Below are 14,885 nucleotides of genomic sequence, written 5' to 3' on the forward strand. Positions count from 1 at the left end.
TTATAAGCTTCACATTTTCCTGAAAATTGTGCCCATTCATTTTGAATGCAAATGCCTTTTTTTAAGAAAAGGAGGGATGAGACAAAATAGTTTTATTGTAATCAACATTGTCACAAATGCTTTCGATTGTGCTATAACTTGTATTGATCCTGGAATATTCCTTTAAAGCATTCGCCATTGTTCAGAATAGAAAACTACACTCACCGCACTTTATTGGCAACACCTGCACACCTACTTATTCGTGTGATTATCTAATCAGCCAATCCTGTGGTAGCAGTGCAGTGTATAAAATCATGAAGATATGGGTCAGGAGCACTGATCTAATATATATATATATAACTGGATTGCTCATGATGTCACAACAGTGAAGCTACTGCGCCGCCATCTTTGTATTCCCTAACATTCTGTACTTTTACCCATCCAGTCACTGGATATTGCAGCATCATTTCCTTCAGCGGTGCACGTATTATCTCAATAGAAACAAGTTTAAGAAACTGAGGTAAAATATCAGTAGACATTTTCAAACATATGTTTTGGAGGCTTTAAAGTGTTTTTTCTGAATACTTTTATGCGGTGTAACTTGTTTACGTTGAACATTCATTGTGGTTATTTTCTTAGGCTAAATGAATATTACCTATGTAGCTGATGTTAGCTTAGGAAAATAGCCACAATAAATAAAAATATAGCTCACCAAGTTAGCTTTTCTGGTTCAGTTGTTGATCTAATTACTGATGAATATATTCTCCATGTGTGATATGTAATAATAATACCTTTTATTTATAATGCGCTTTTCTTACACTCAAAGCGCTACAATATTGAATAAACACATAACATACAACAGCAACCACAATACCAACAAATTTAAAAAGACTAAACACAAAATTACTAACATACAGCAGAAACCACACATAAAACTAATATGAATAAATATTAAAAGACTACCTTAAATGAGTCTTAAGTAACTTCTTAAAACAATCCAAGGTTGGGGTGTTTCTATTAGTAAAAGGAAGAGCATTCCATAGCTTAGGGCCTCTGAAAGAGAAAGCTCTTTCCCCCATAGATTTAAGTTTTCAGGAGGGCTGCTGAAGTGTAAATGAATTGGCAGAATGAAGAGAACGGGAGGGAGTGTAGGGCACAACAAGACTGCAAAGATACTCTGGTGCAATACCATGAACTGCTTTATATGTTAAAATGAGAGTTTTATAATCAATACGAGCATGGATGTGAAGCCAGTGCAACTGCGAGAGCACAGGGGTAATGTGTAGACATGGTGAGGTGTGTGTAAGAACACGAGCAGCAGAGTTCTGAATATACTGGAGCCTATTTAAGGTTTTTGCTGGTAGGCCAGAAAAGAGGGCATTGCAGTAAACCAGCCTAGAGGTGATAAAGGCATGGATAAGCCTTTCTGCATCATCCAGAGAGAGGAAGGGCCTAAGTCGGGCAATATTTTTAAGGTGGTAAAAGGCTGTTTTGGAAATATTTTTAATGTGTGCATCAAATGTCAACTGAGCGTCAAAGATGACACCCAGGTTCCACACTTGAGAGGAGGGAAGCACAAGGCTGTTGTCAACCATCAATTTAAGATTTAGGCCAACTTTACGTGTAGCAGCCAGTGAGCATGAGCTCAGTTTTGGAAGAGTTCAGCTTTAGAAAATTATGCTGCATCCAGGTACTAATTTCATGCAGACACTCCATCAGCACAGTTAAAGTGCAGTTAATATCAGGGCCAGTGCTGATGTAGATTTGTGTATCATTTGCATAGCAGTGGTAACAAAGGCCATACTTCCCAATAATCTGCCCGAGGGGAAGCATATAAATGCTGAATAGAGTGGGGCCCAACACTGACCCCTGTGGAACACCCTGATGCACTGGTACAGTCTCAGACTTATTATTACCCAAGATGACAAACTGAGAGCGATCTGTAAGATAAGATGTGAACCAGTCCAGCACTGTCCCAGAGAGACCAAGCCAGCTGTGCAGCCTGTCCAGTAAGATGGTGTGCGATATAGTATCAAATGCAGCACTGAGGTCTAACAAGACCAAAATACTGCATGCACCTGTGTCAGCTGCAATATGGAGGTCATTCGTGACCCTCACCAATGCTGTCTCAGTGCTATGCCCAGTTCTAAACCTGATTGAAATTGTTCAAATAAATGATTTCGAAATAAGTGTGTATGTAATTGTGCTGCAACAGCACACTCCAGAACCTTTGCCAAAACAGGGAGATTGGATATTTGCCTATAATTTGACAAATCAGAGGCATCACATCCAGGCTTTTTTGGGACTGGTGTGATTGCTGCTATTTTGAGTGTCGGGGGAACCGATCCAGAATTTAATGAGTTCACAATTGAGGTGATATGAGGACTAATAGATAGAAGACAGCCCTTGAGAACAGATTATGAAAGGGGATTAAGAATACAGTTAGTTGAGTTCATGGACATAATGGTTCTGACAATGAAATCAATATCGAGTCACATGATTTGTTGGTAGAATCTGAGGCAACTCAGACAGAGGGACAGAAGCTATTGGTTGTTTATATTTTCAATCTTACCAATGAAATAACTGAGAAACATATTACATTGGTCAACAGATGAACAAGTAGGAACACTGGTTGGTTTAAGTAGTCTATTAATTATCTTAATACATTTGGATTATCTGCCCCATCACTAATGATTTTAGAGTAGTAATCCTTTCGTGCAGCATTGAGAGAGTTGTGATAATCAGTTTGGTGTTGAACAAACATATGCCTATGAACTGTTAGTCCAAACTTTTTATATTGCCGCTCTAGTTGCCTACCTCTGGCCTTCAGTAAACGTAACTCAGTTGTATACCAGGGACATGGTTTCCTAAGGTGACAACATGCTCTCTCAGAGGTGCAAACTCCTCCAACATAGTAGACAAAACAGAATTATAGTCCTCAACTGAATTAAAAATTGGAAGCACAGAAACAGAGTTAGAGAAGTGGTCATAGTCCAAGTGCTTGATGTTACTAAATGTGATAACACATTCAATCAAAGACTTTGAAGTTGAAGTGTTAAGTTCAAAAGTAATGAGCTTATAGTCACTTATATGCATTTCAGTGCTGTCCATTGACTGAATAGCAACACCAGCAGAGCAAACCAAATCTAATGTGTGTCCTAACCTATAAGTAGGAAAGTTGACATGTTGGGTAAAATTAAAACCATCAATAATTTCCAAAAAATTGACAGCATTAACACAATTCGGATTGTCAACTTGAATGTTAATATCTCCAGTTAATACCATAGCTGAAAAAATAGGATTTAGAAGTGTCAACAGTTCAGTAAGTTCAGAGAAGAAAAGTGGGTTAGGTTTAGGAGGATGGTAAATTAGCAGTACAAGAAGACAAAACACCATTGATTTTAAAAACCAAACATTCAAATGACGAAACAGATTGAGCAGTGATTTCAGTGATTGACGCATCGGATCTGTAAATAACAGCGAGTCCACCACCTTTACCAGTGGATCGCGGCATATCAGTAAACGTATAACCAGATGGGGCACACATATTGAGATTGAGGTAGTCATTGTCTTTATGCCACATTTAACTGAGACAGAAAACATCAAGGTTTATGTCTGTAATAATGTCAGAGAGGAGAGCCGTTTTATGATTCAGTGACCTTGTATTCAAGTGTGCGAGTCTTACAGTACTGAGACGCGTAATCCCACCGCGCTTGTCAGAATGAATTTCAGGATAACATGGGTTACTAGGGCAAATGCCCTGGCAGATTGATTAATGACGAACCAAGCGCCTACAACTCGACAAGGATACGGTGATGCCGGCTCCAGTAATGCAGCGTTTCTGACGAGAGCCTCTGTGTACATAAATAGGCTGACAGAAAAGTTGCATGGAGCGCACAGTTTGTATAACACTGATGTCAGGACGGGCATGATGTTGCCAGAAGAGAAATTCGGAGAAGGAGTACCGTATCATAGTGAGATCCACTTGTTTAATCCACTGCTTTGCACAAGTCCTTGATAGAAGGAAGATGCAGACGTTCCAGATAGTCAGAAAAAGCTGCATGATGACATCCAGTGTATGACATCTGATCAAAATCAAAGCGAATACGCGGCGTAAGCCCGATCCCAACTCAGAGAGCAACAGCAGAACAGGTCAGAGAGACAGTAGCACATCCGATCCAAGTGAGGTTCGAACAATCAAATAATAACAAAGCAACCCAGATGCAGAAAATTACAATTTAAAATTAAAACTAACAGTAAAAACAAACAAACAAACTAACAATAAAACCAGAGTGGAGAAGCGGCAGCTAATGTGTGCCAGCATCCTCTTCAAGTCAATGCTAATATGTTATGCTGAACTTTTGGCAGTGTAGGTCTGAACAAGGCCCAACTCACGGGAATAATTTCTAAAGTGGTCAATTGGAATTCACGAGGAGAACTTTAATGGAAGTTAAACAAGGTAAGTTTGCAGTTTGGATTTCAATAATCATCCCATTGAATGTTCGATAAAACCAGAATTGGTTTGCAGCAGGAGGAAAAAGCTGTATGAGGAGACAACTGTCAGCCTGGCTTCACTGATGAGCTGTTTTAACAGGTAAGAGAATAGACAACAATAGCTGAGTAAAAAAGATTATACTCTGTTTTTATTTGCAATGTAGATACTTTTGCAATATGCGGTATAACAATAGTCTCATAAAATTACTGTTTCTGATAGTTATCTTTTAATGTTAATAGAAAATTTTACCCAAAAATGTAAATTCTGTCATCAACTTAACCTCATGTCCTTCCAAATCCATGTGACTTTCTTTTGCAGAACCCCAAATAAGGTATTTTGTATTCCATATAAGTAAATGGTGAGCAAAATAGCTTGTTTTGGTCATCAATGACTTTCGTTATATGGTCAAAAACATTCTTTAAATATAATCTTTTGTGTTCCACAGAATATCATACAGGTTTGGAAGGACATGAGGTTGAGTAAATGATGACAATTTACATTTCGGGTGAACTATCCCTTTTAATGAATGTATAATATCTCTTTTATATAAAAGATGATTATTTTCAAAATGTAACTTCTATAGATGGGCTTGGCTCTTGCAGAGAGGGTTGCTGGCAGTAGGAACTGATATTTATATGTTATGTTTTTTTTTCTTTCTTTTTTTTTCTGTACACACTTGCCCAGAGCTTTCCTAAGCTGTTTGGAGTGTGATGCAGCACATGTTTCCTTGGCAAGGAAGTGGAGCCTGGTGTTTGTGTAGCTTTGTGCAATGCACATTGAGTATGAAGATATGATTGTTGTATGGTTCTAGGTTGAACGTGTGCCTCAAGTTCCTTGAATGCAGAACCAGCATGGAGTTCCAGAACCTTTGTGGAGACCCTGGATTTAAATTTGGTGTCAAATTCTGAGATGGGCCTTGTGAGTGTGTGCTGCTGAACACACTGTCTTGCAGACTTTCAGGACGCTGTCTGACGTCCACCTCGGGACTTCTTGTCGATCAGTGTGTGTCCAAGTTCATCTTGGGAAGAGCTCTCAACACTGAGTGCTGATAAACAGGCAGTGCACTGAATCTTTTTTTTTTTAAACTCTATGAAGGCAGAGAAACGTTGCATCCTGTAGCAGTCTGCAGATGTTGCTATTGGATACTTTTGCTTCAAAAAAGGGGTAATTTATACACTGTTGTATTTTTAGTGTTGATTATGATCGTTATGCCCACTCTACATGGGGATAATGACTCATTTGTGCTTAATAGGGTGTATAAATTACAACCTGTGGGCACTTTTGCCACATCCTTTAGTGAACGTTGTTTCGCAGTTAAAACCAGGACATTGGGTCATCTTATAAATTTTGTCCGTTGGCGGTTGATGCCCTCTGTCGGTAGGGTGTAAAATGGCCGCCAGAGCACTTCCGGTGGCTTCACCTACTGCTGGCAGTTTAGAATTCTATGAGCAATCCAGTTATTTATATATATATATATATATATATAGATCAGTCATCAGGAGCTTCAGTTAATGTTCACATCAACCATCAGAATGGGGCAAAATGTGATCTCAGTGATTTGGAGCAGGGCATGATTTTTGGTGCCAGTTGGTCTGGTTTGAGTGTTTCTGTATCTGTGGATCTCCTGGGATTTTCACGCACATGCCTTTTTGATGAGAGAGGTCAACAGAGAATGGCCAGACTGGTTCGAACTGACAAAGTGGTAACTCCGATAACCACCCTGTGCAATTGTGGTGAGAAGAATATAATCACAGAATGCTATTCTGAGATGCAGGTTGGCGCTGTTTTGGCAGCACGAGGAGGGCCTACACAATATTAGGCAGGTGGTTTTAATGTTGTGGCTGATCGGTGTATATCGTTATCTGTCTTAGCTGACAAACAGCAGTTCCCTGTCTACCGCTGATGGTGATTTAAAATAGCGTGCTAATAAAATGTGACGTCATCCATAGCAACAAGGTCAACTCCGCCTTACTCTTATTTTAAGATTTCCTTATTATAACTTGCTCTTAGCAGTTTTGTGAATAGGTTTTAAGCAAAACCTCCTAAATAGGAACTCTTTGGAGAACTTCTAGTGGTTAGATAAAAATCTTTGTAAATACCCTGGTTGACAAATAATTTCATTTACCCTACCGCCAAGTCATTATGAGAAGCTGAGAATGGTGTTAGATGAAATGGAAGAAAAGGGCATCATCAGAAAGTCGAACGGCGAGTATGCATCCCCACTCATCCTGGTGTGGAAGAAAAATGGGAATCTTAGAATCTGTACTGATTTTAGATGTGTAAATGCGAGGAGAGTTAAAGACGCCCACCCTCTGCCACATCAGTCTGACAACCTTGCAGACCTTGGGGGAAATGCTTTCTTTTTGACAATGGACCTTATCTCTGGCTTCTATAATGTTTTGATAAAAAAATCAAATCAAATCACTTTTATTGTCACACAACCATATGCACAAGTGCAACAGTAGGTGAAAGTCTTGGGTGCAGTTCCGAGTAACATAGCAGTCATGATTAATTTACAATAAACATCAGATTTACACAACACAATTTACATATCTAATATACACATAATTACACAACATAATAATAATATACAATGTACAGTATACAATACACACAATATAGAACACACATACACATAATATAGAATACACATACAATAAAAATAGTATATAAAGTATATTTAAAATATACAGTAGTTTGTATTGTACTGTACTGTATTGACACAGTGTGTTGTTAAGAGAGAATATAATTTATGACAGTCCGGTGTGAGATAATAAGATTAATAAAGTGCAGTGCTGATGTATGTTGATTGTGAGAGATCAAGAGTTCAAAAGTCTGATTGCTTGGGGGAAGAAGCTGTCATGAAGTCGGCTGGTGCGGGTCCTGATGCTGCGATACTGCCTGCCTGTGGTAGCAGTGAGAGCAGCCCATGGCTCGGGTGGCTGGAGTCTCTGATGATCCTCCGAACTTTTTTCACACACCGCCTGGTATATATGTCCTGGAGGGAGGGAAGCTCACCTCCGATGATGTGTCTGGCAGTTCGCACCACCCTTTGCAGGACTTTGCGGTTGTGGGCAGTGCTATTGCCGTACCAGGCAGTGATACAGCCAGTCAGGATGCTCTCTACAGTGCTGGTGTAGAACCGTGTGAGGATGTGGTGGTTCATTCCAAACTTCCTCAGCCGTCTCAGGAAGAAGAGGTGCTGATGAGCCTTCTTCACAACAGCCTCAGTGTGGATGGACCATGTGAGTTCCTCTGTGATGTGGACACCTAGGAACTTGAAGCTGCTGATGCTCTCCACCGGTGCTCCATTGATGGTGATTGGACTGTGTTCTCTGTCTTTCTCCTGAAGTCCACCACAAGCTCCTTGGTCTTGCTGACGTTGAGGGAGAGGTTGTGCTCCTGACACCAGCATGTCAGAGTGTGCACCTCCTCTCTGTAGGCTGTTTCATCATTGTCAGTGATTAGACCTACCACCGTCGTATCATCAGCAAACTTAATGATGGCATTGGAGCTGCGTGTTGCCACACAGTCATGTGTGTACAGGAAATACAGGAGTGGGCTGAGAAGCCCTGAGGGGCTCCAGTGTTGAGGGTCAGTGGTGAGATGTTGCTGCCCATTCTAACCACCTGGCGTCTGCTTGACAGAAAGTCCATGATCCAGCTGCACAGCGAGCTGTTTAAGCCCAGAGCCCGGAGTTTCTCATCAAGCTTGGAGGGCACTATGGTGTTGAATGCTGAGCTGTAGTCTACAAACAGCATTCTCACGTAAGTGTTCCTTTTTTCTAGGTGGGAGAGAGCAGTGTGTAGTGTAGATGCAATGGTATCATCAGTGGAGCGGTTGTTGCGGTATGCAAACTGCAATGGGTCCAGTGAGGTAGGCAGCACAGAGCAGATGTAATCTCTGATTAGCCTCTCAAAGCATTTGCTGATGATGGGGGACAGAGAAACAGGATGCCAGTCATTTAAGCAAGTGATTTTGGATTGCTTTGGTACAGGCACAATGGTGGACATTTTGATAAATGAGGAAGACAAAAATATACAGCATTTTCATCACATTTTGGCCTGCATGAATATAACAGGATGCAACAGGGCCTTTGAAATAGTCCAACTACGTTCATGCTCATGATGAGGTCAATCTCTGGTGATCAAAACTTCACAAGCTTGTTCTGTTACCTTGTTGACCTCATGGTCTTTGCCCCCAATGAGCAGCTTCCACTCATGAGGCTAGATATGGTGTTTTCAAGACTCAAAGCTCAATCTTAAGTGTCACCTAAAAATGGCATTTCTTAAGAAAATCAGTCAATTGTTTTAGGTATAGTCTTTTACTATTAGCATTTAATAGAAAGCTGTTCAACCTGATTGCACAAACAGACACACAGTGCTCCAAATTCAGAAAAAGGAGGTGTAAAGCAAAGGTTATGTGTGTCAAAGCATCATCATCGGACTGGACTGATGAATTCCAGAAGGTATTTCAGACCTTAAAGCAGGACCTGTTTACAAGTGTAACTCTAGCACAGCCAGAATTCAATGACCACTTCATATTAGCTGTGGTCGGCGGCCGTTCCTCCGTCCTCCGGCCGCAGCTGCTCCTTTGGGGTGGATGGTAGCGGCGAGAACTCTACTACGGCGCATCCATCCTCCTTCCCGGGTTTCGGCACCAGTGTAACACATCAATGGAAAGGAGGAGGCGAGTACCAGCTTAGCAATATAAATAATATTTAATGAGAAACTGAACCAAAAAGACGAACACACACAGGCGTCGGACAGCTGTCCGTAACTCTCTCTCTGCCGCACTGCTGTCTCCAGTCAGCCCTTATCCCTCTCAGTCTAATCAGCCCAATTAGGGGCCGGGTGTGCAGAATCATGACCTGGCCCCACCCTCTGCTCTGCCACATACAGTTTATGTTCTATTTGAGGATGGCCTCTTCATTCAAAAATTACCTCATGATATCATCCAATAATATCAACCAATAAAATCTTATGCCTTGATTATTTACGTCATCACTCCTTCTAACAGAACATCCTGGCTTAACTTACTTCAGTGGTGGCAAAAGCATAATTATGTTATTTTAGATGCATAAAACACACTGTAATCACTTCATAGGGTTGCATATTTTATATTAACTAACAATCATTACTTTCTGCATTAATTTGATAAGTATATTTCAGTTTATTGGTCACACACAACACATCCCTATGAGAAGAAGTGTGTGTGTGTGTGTGATGCCACAGGTGGTGTTTTTTATCCTTGAGACTTCCTCTTGACACATGCTTCTTTATTCACCCCAGTACTCTGTTCCACAAATTGTCTGCATCAAATCATGCATTGTCAGACTCTGTTCTATTAAAAGCATTAACTCACTATTCCTTGACAGATAAATCATGCACTGTCTGACTCTATTCTTTTAAAAAACATTAACAGAAAGGGCCTTACAACGAGACAGAGAGAGAGACTGTAATTCTCCCTAGAGAAGCTAAGCTGCATTTTTCCATTGATTTGCACATTGATTATTAAACTGAGTAAATAATAATTAAATAAAGAATGATTAAATATCTAACATATTGAATAACATTCATAAAGCAGTTATTCATAGTACATTGATTACACATAATTTTTAGATCATTGCATATTGCATACATGTTAATGCAATTATCAAAATGGATTAACTGAATGATTAAAAGAAAATATACATTATATTCCTCCCGTTGGGACTTACAAAGTCCCACTAACTTAGCCTAATTCAAGAGTTCACAATCCAGTCCCTCCACTCATCACTTTCTATTGACCAATTTGATGTCACAGAGTCTCTCTTATCAATGACCAGATCATGGAACAGAACTCCTGTAGAGTATCAGGACCAAATGTCTCTCCTCACTCTTAACAAGAGAGGAGTAAAAGATCCTGTCTCCCTCATCCCTACACTCAAGAGAGAGAGAGAATATTGTGTTATAAGCATGAGCATGTAAATGGTTCAGCACTTGCCAGTGGTTTCACGGTCATGTAGAATATAACAGAAAACATCATTCAAAACCATAACATTTTGATTAGAGCAGCATGAAGATCAAAATCAGTAAATATATTAAAGACATAAAAAATAAAAAGTTATTTTCTTTCAAAGATCCTGTTGACAAAAGATTTTCAACCCAGTTACTTTGCGTAATGTAGAGGGCCACCACTGAGGAGAGGTTAGGCTAGCACTTACATCCCAGGGCATGGCTTATCATTCATCTCCTTATACATATCTTCATTGGAAGAATCAATTTCCTCCCAACTTGGTCTTTCTGTCCATCCAGGAGAGTTGTCATTGTATTGCAGTGGACCATTCACATCGATCAATGTCATCTGCTTCATTGTTGCTCGGATCAAGAATGATTTGATCAATGGTAACACAAAACAGAATATTATTCCTCCCACAAGGACTGTTATCCCAATCATTATATCAGTTTTAGCCAACCATGCACCCCATTTCTTAAACAATTCTATTTAAATTGCTATAAACAAACAAGACAGGCTATCTTAATCTTGTCACCACCATGTTTTCTTATTCCATTCTTCATTAATATTAAAATGTACATGAGTTCAATAAAAGCATAAGTGAAAGTAATAAATCATCTTTCAATCTTAATTATTCATCATATAAGCATTCTCAGGTTTGTTAATACTATTTTAATAAGTTAGGCACTCCTTTGTCTGCAAACGGTTCTCAAAACTTTACCCCCAAAACCAACCTATAAATAATCTTCTACACAGGGTATGATCCCCTGATGGCACAGTGACAGAATGCTTGGTATTTAACACTGTAATAAGCTATTTTAGTAAACGATTATTAAAATGCAGTCGGGTTGAGTGGAACTCACAATTTTCGGGCAGGTTTCTTCTAGGCCTCCCTTTTGATGCTTCCGGCCTAAGAGCATCCATCCACTTCCTCAACCCATATAACACCTTCCTTTTGAGGCAAATTTCCAGGGCAGTGATGCCCTGACTTATTGATGCCCTTTTTTGGCCATTGGAGAGTCTTACCCGCCATTGGGTCATCACCTCGTCACTGGTCTCGATACCTCTCAGACTTATTAGCCAATCCTTAATAATTTGGTTTCAATAAACAGATATTTTCTTTTGTTTCAGGGAGAATCACCTGAGAACCGTCACAGCCAATGGAATCATGTACAACTGCTTAAATATGGAGACAGTTCAAAACATGGTTAAATTCACAAAGCATTATTCAAAATTCAACAATCTATTAAAATTATCCAAATTAAAAGTAAGAATGCAAAAATTGAACTCATTTACAGATCATTAATTTCCATTCAGGTTGTATTTCTGCTCATTTAGCAAACATCACAAAAGACCATGTATCGTGGTGGGGACTAACATCAGAACAAAACAAAATAAAGGGTATCCTCTTTCAAGCATCAAGGAAGCTTAATTTAAAAACATCACCTTAATTCAATTATACTCTCCAGATTGTTTTGAACCTACATTAAGTGTGTCAAATCAACTTTCAACTGAAACCCTTATCTTTAGTATAAACACTTAACTTCAAATTGGCTTCTGAATATATAAAATCTTTAATCATGATGAGGAAAACTGTTTGAACCTCTACTTCATATCACTGTATCCAACATTATTGTCAAGTCACATCATTTTACATATAAATTAAAAGAAAATTAAAAGAAAATAGAACAGTTTAGAGATTTTTCTTGACCTTCACTGCTCTTGTTTTTCAAGCAGACACTTATCAAACTTAGACTGAGAGAGAGAGAGAGTAGGGCGGGGGAGAAATTCAGAGGGGGACATTCCACTCTCTCACGCTGTTTCTAATCTTGTTACAGTTATTCCTTCTTTTTCATTTTAGAATCTCACAATAATATAAGTTATTCTTCAACAGTGAAAATAGTGATAATTATAATTCATTATATTAACTTCTTTTCTCAAAAAGGATCTCCAAAGGTTTCTTTCAAACTTTCCCATCTTAAACCTCTTCAAGAAAACCTCTTCCAGAACTTTCAACCTACTTCTATCATTCCCTACTTTCTTTTGTCCATTCAAACAACATACATGAAAAACATTTTTTGGCTTATTCTGAGTTTGTGTAGGAGTCGGTGTTGTGCTGGCAGCTGGCCATTTGCTGGATTCCATCTCTAAGATAACGATACCTAGTGTTGCAGACTGTTTGTTGTCGCTGTTGAATAGCGGAAGAGAAGCACAGAGGCAATGCTCTCGGGAGCGCACATAAACGTCACATCCTTTGGATTTTTCCGGCAAAACCGACCTGTTCCCTTCGCATGAAAATCAGTCTACAGGCTTTACTAGGCAAACTAGGAAGTCCGGGAAGGGCTAATTTTTTAAGTTGTGTTACAAGCCGTTCACACTTTGGCAAAAAAAGGGTGAATACTACATGAAAATTGTTACATACTGCACCTTTAACTTATATACTCACCAAGCCTAAACTCGACATGTGAGCAACGCTGGGTGTTGAGGGTGGCCTCCTTCTGCTTTGATTTGAAGTACGTGCCTGGTTCCAAGAATGTGGTTGCGGATGCACCAAGCAGGGAGCCACTCATTCAGTCCACTTTTAGCCACCACCTTCTAACAAGTCTGTGCTGAATTAAGTTAATTGAATCGTAGACAGTACTGTCCAACTTGATTGTCAGGTTGTGGACTCAAATGCTGATTTAGCCAAGGTGCCATCAGATAACAAAAGATGCTTTAAGCTCACAGGAGATTGCTGCAGTCTTTGATGCACATTGTTCAGGTGGTGTGGGACAGAATATTGGTATAGTTACCATCCAGTAGCTGATGAAAGAGGATCAGACCAAGGCCCTCCCTAAGCGCACACACTTGGCTATGCAGGAGCAAGACCAGACTGTGAATAGAGCACTCTTCTATGTTCAGAGACATTGTTGCCCTGATAAGCATGAGTGTGCTATTGAACCTCATAGTGTTCTACAGCTCCTTAAGCACTGGAACATACTTAGCATTCAAGATGGCATGTTGTTCCAAGTAAAACGAGACATGAATAAGAAGCTTTACATATTCAGTGTTCTGAATGCACTGAAACAACAAGTGCTTCATGGTTTGCATAATGCAACTGGTCACCAAGGCCAAGTTCACCAGAACACTTTAGTTGGCCAGACATAGATTCTTTTGGACAGGAATGGAGCAAGATATTGTGAATTATGTAAAGACTTGTCATTGCTGTACTGTAAGGAAGACCCCTGATCCAAAAGACCATGCCCCTCTTGTAAATATACACACCACTGAGCCAATGGAACACATTTGCATAAAATTTTGGACAGCAGAGCAAGGAGATAATAGAACAGTAGATGTTCTTGTAGCAAAGGACCACTTTACTAAAATGGCCTATGCCTTCCCATGTAAAAACCAGCCCGCAAAGCAGGTTGCCATTGCTTGTGGAATAGCCTTTTCTGTGTATATGGTTTCCCAAAAAGGGTGCATTCAAACCAGGGCTCTAATTTTTAGAGTAGACTCGTGAAGGATTTGTTAATCATGGCAGGTGTCAAGGGTAGAGTATAAGGGTAGAGGAGACAAAGAGCTCTTTGCTTGGCACCTGTGGAAACCTTTGATTTCTGTATGGTGACTGAGACCTCTTGCAAGTATTATTAAAGATCCAGAAGGACATTTTTTGCCTCTGAGTCTCTTATTTTGTGAAATTTCCACTACAATCTTGGCGTTGTTGGACAGAATCGTTGGCTGATTTGGCAATGCGCTCAGCACCGAAGGACAAAAACTGTGCACAGTCGGGGTTAGAGTCACAGTAGCCCAAACTTCCACTACAAAAGAGGGTGAGACGTGGGAACCTGAGGGCGGAGTTGGATCAACGCACGATCCACGGAGCAGAAGGATAAAGAACCAGCAAACAGACTCAAGCAGCAATTCTCTTTCTGGTAAGAAAGTTTCAGTGTGATTCTCAATAAATAATAATTTTTATAATTGTTATTTAGTTGAGGAAAGACCAGGGTTGGAATAGCCGGTCTTGGACTGCAACAGACATTCCACTGCGATTCTTAACTACGGAAATTAAAATCTTTAATTAAGGAAAGACCAGGGCTGGAATAAAAGGGATTCTAAATAACTGATAAAATTGTTTTAATCAACGGTTACTAGGGCAGGTCTGGGACTGCTAGAGAATTGCATCAAATGGGTTCGAACAACATTAAAAAAGAAAATGAAGGAGTAATAGATGAACCAGATATGGGATCTCCAAATAGCAAATACATGATAAATAATTATGTCCAAGGCTGCTGTGATCAACTGCGAGTCTGGGAAGTTGAATGTGGATTTCCAAAAACAGGAAGTTTCACCACACCACAATTGAAACAATGAAGAGAAAGGTTAGAGGAGAAGGAAAAGAAGAGTAAGAAAGAACATGAACGAATGTCAAAAA

The 14,885-nt window shown here is 39.7% G+C and overlaps 2 protein-coding genes across 2 annotated transcripts in view; both read right to left on the reverse strand.

The window, feature by feature from the left end:
* The window catches only part of LOC127420297 (zinc finger protein 208-like), a 264,845-nt gene that overhangs the window by 204,025 nt on the left and 45,935 nt on the right, over positions 1-14,885 (reverse strand). The gene's annotated exons all lie outside the window — the stretch shown is intronic.
* The window catches only part of LOC127420295 (zinc finger protein 501-like), a 379,903-nt gene that overhangs the window by 17,772 nt on the left and 347,246 nt on the right, over positions 1-14,885 (reverse strand). The window lies entirely within an intron of this gene.

Source organism: Myxocyprinus asiaticus, chromosome 29 (assembly GCF_019703515.2).
Source record: "Myxocyprinus asiaticus isolate MX2 ecotype Aquarium Trade chromosome 29, UBuf_Myxa_2, whole genome shotgun sequence".
NCBI classification, from domain to species: Eukaryota; Metazoa; Chordata; class Actinopteri; order Cypriniformes; family Catostomidae; genus Myxocyprinus; species Myxocyprinus asiaticus.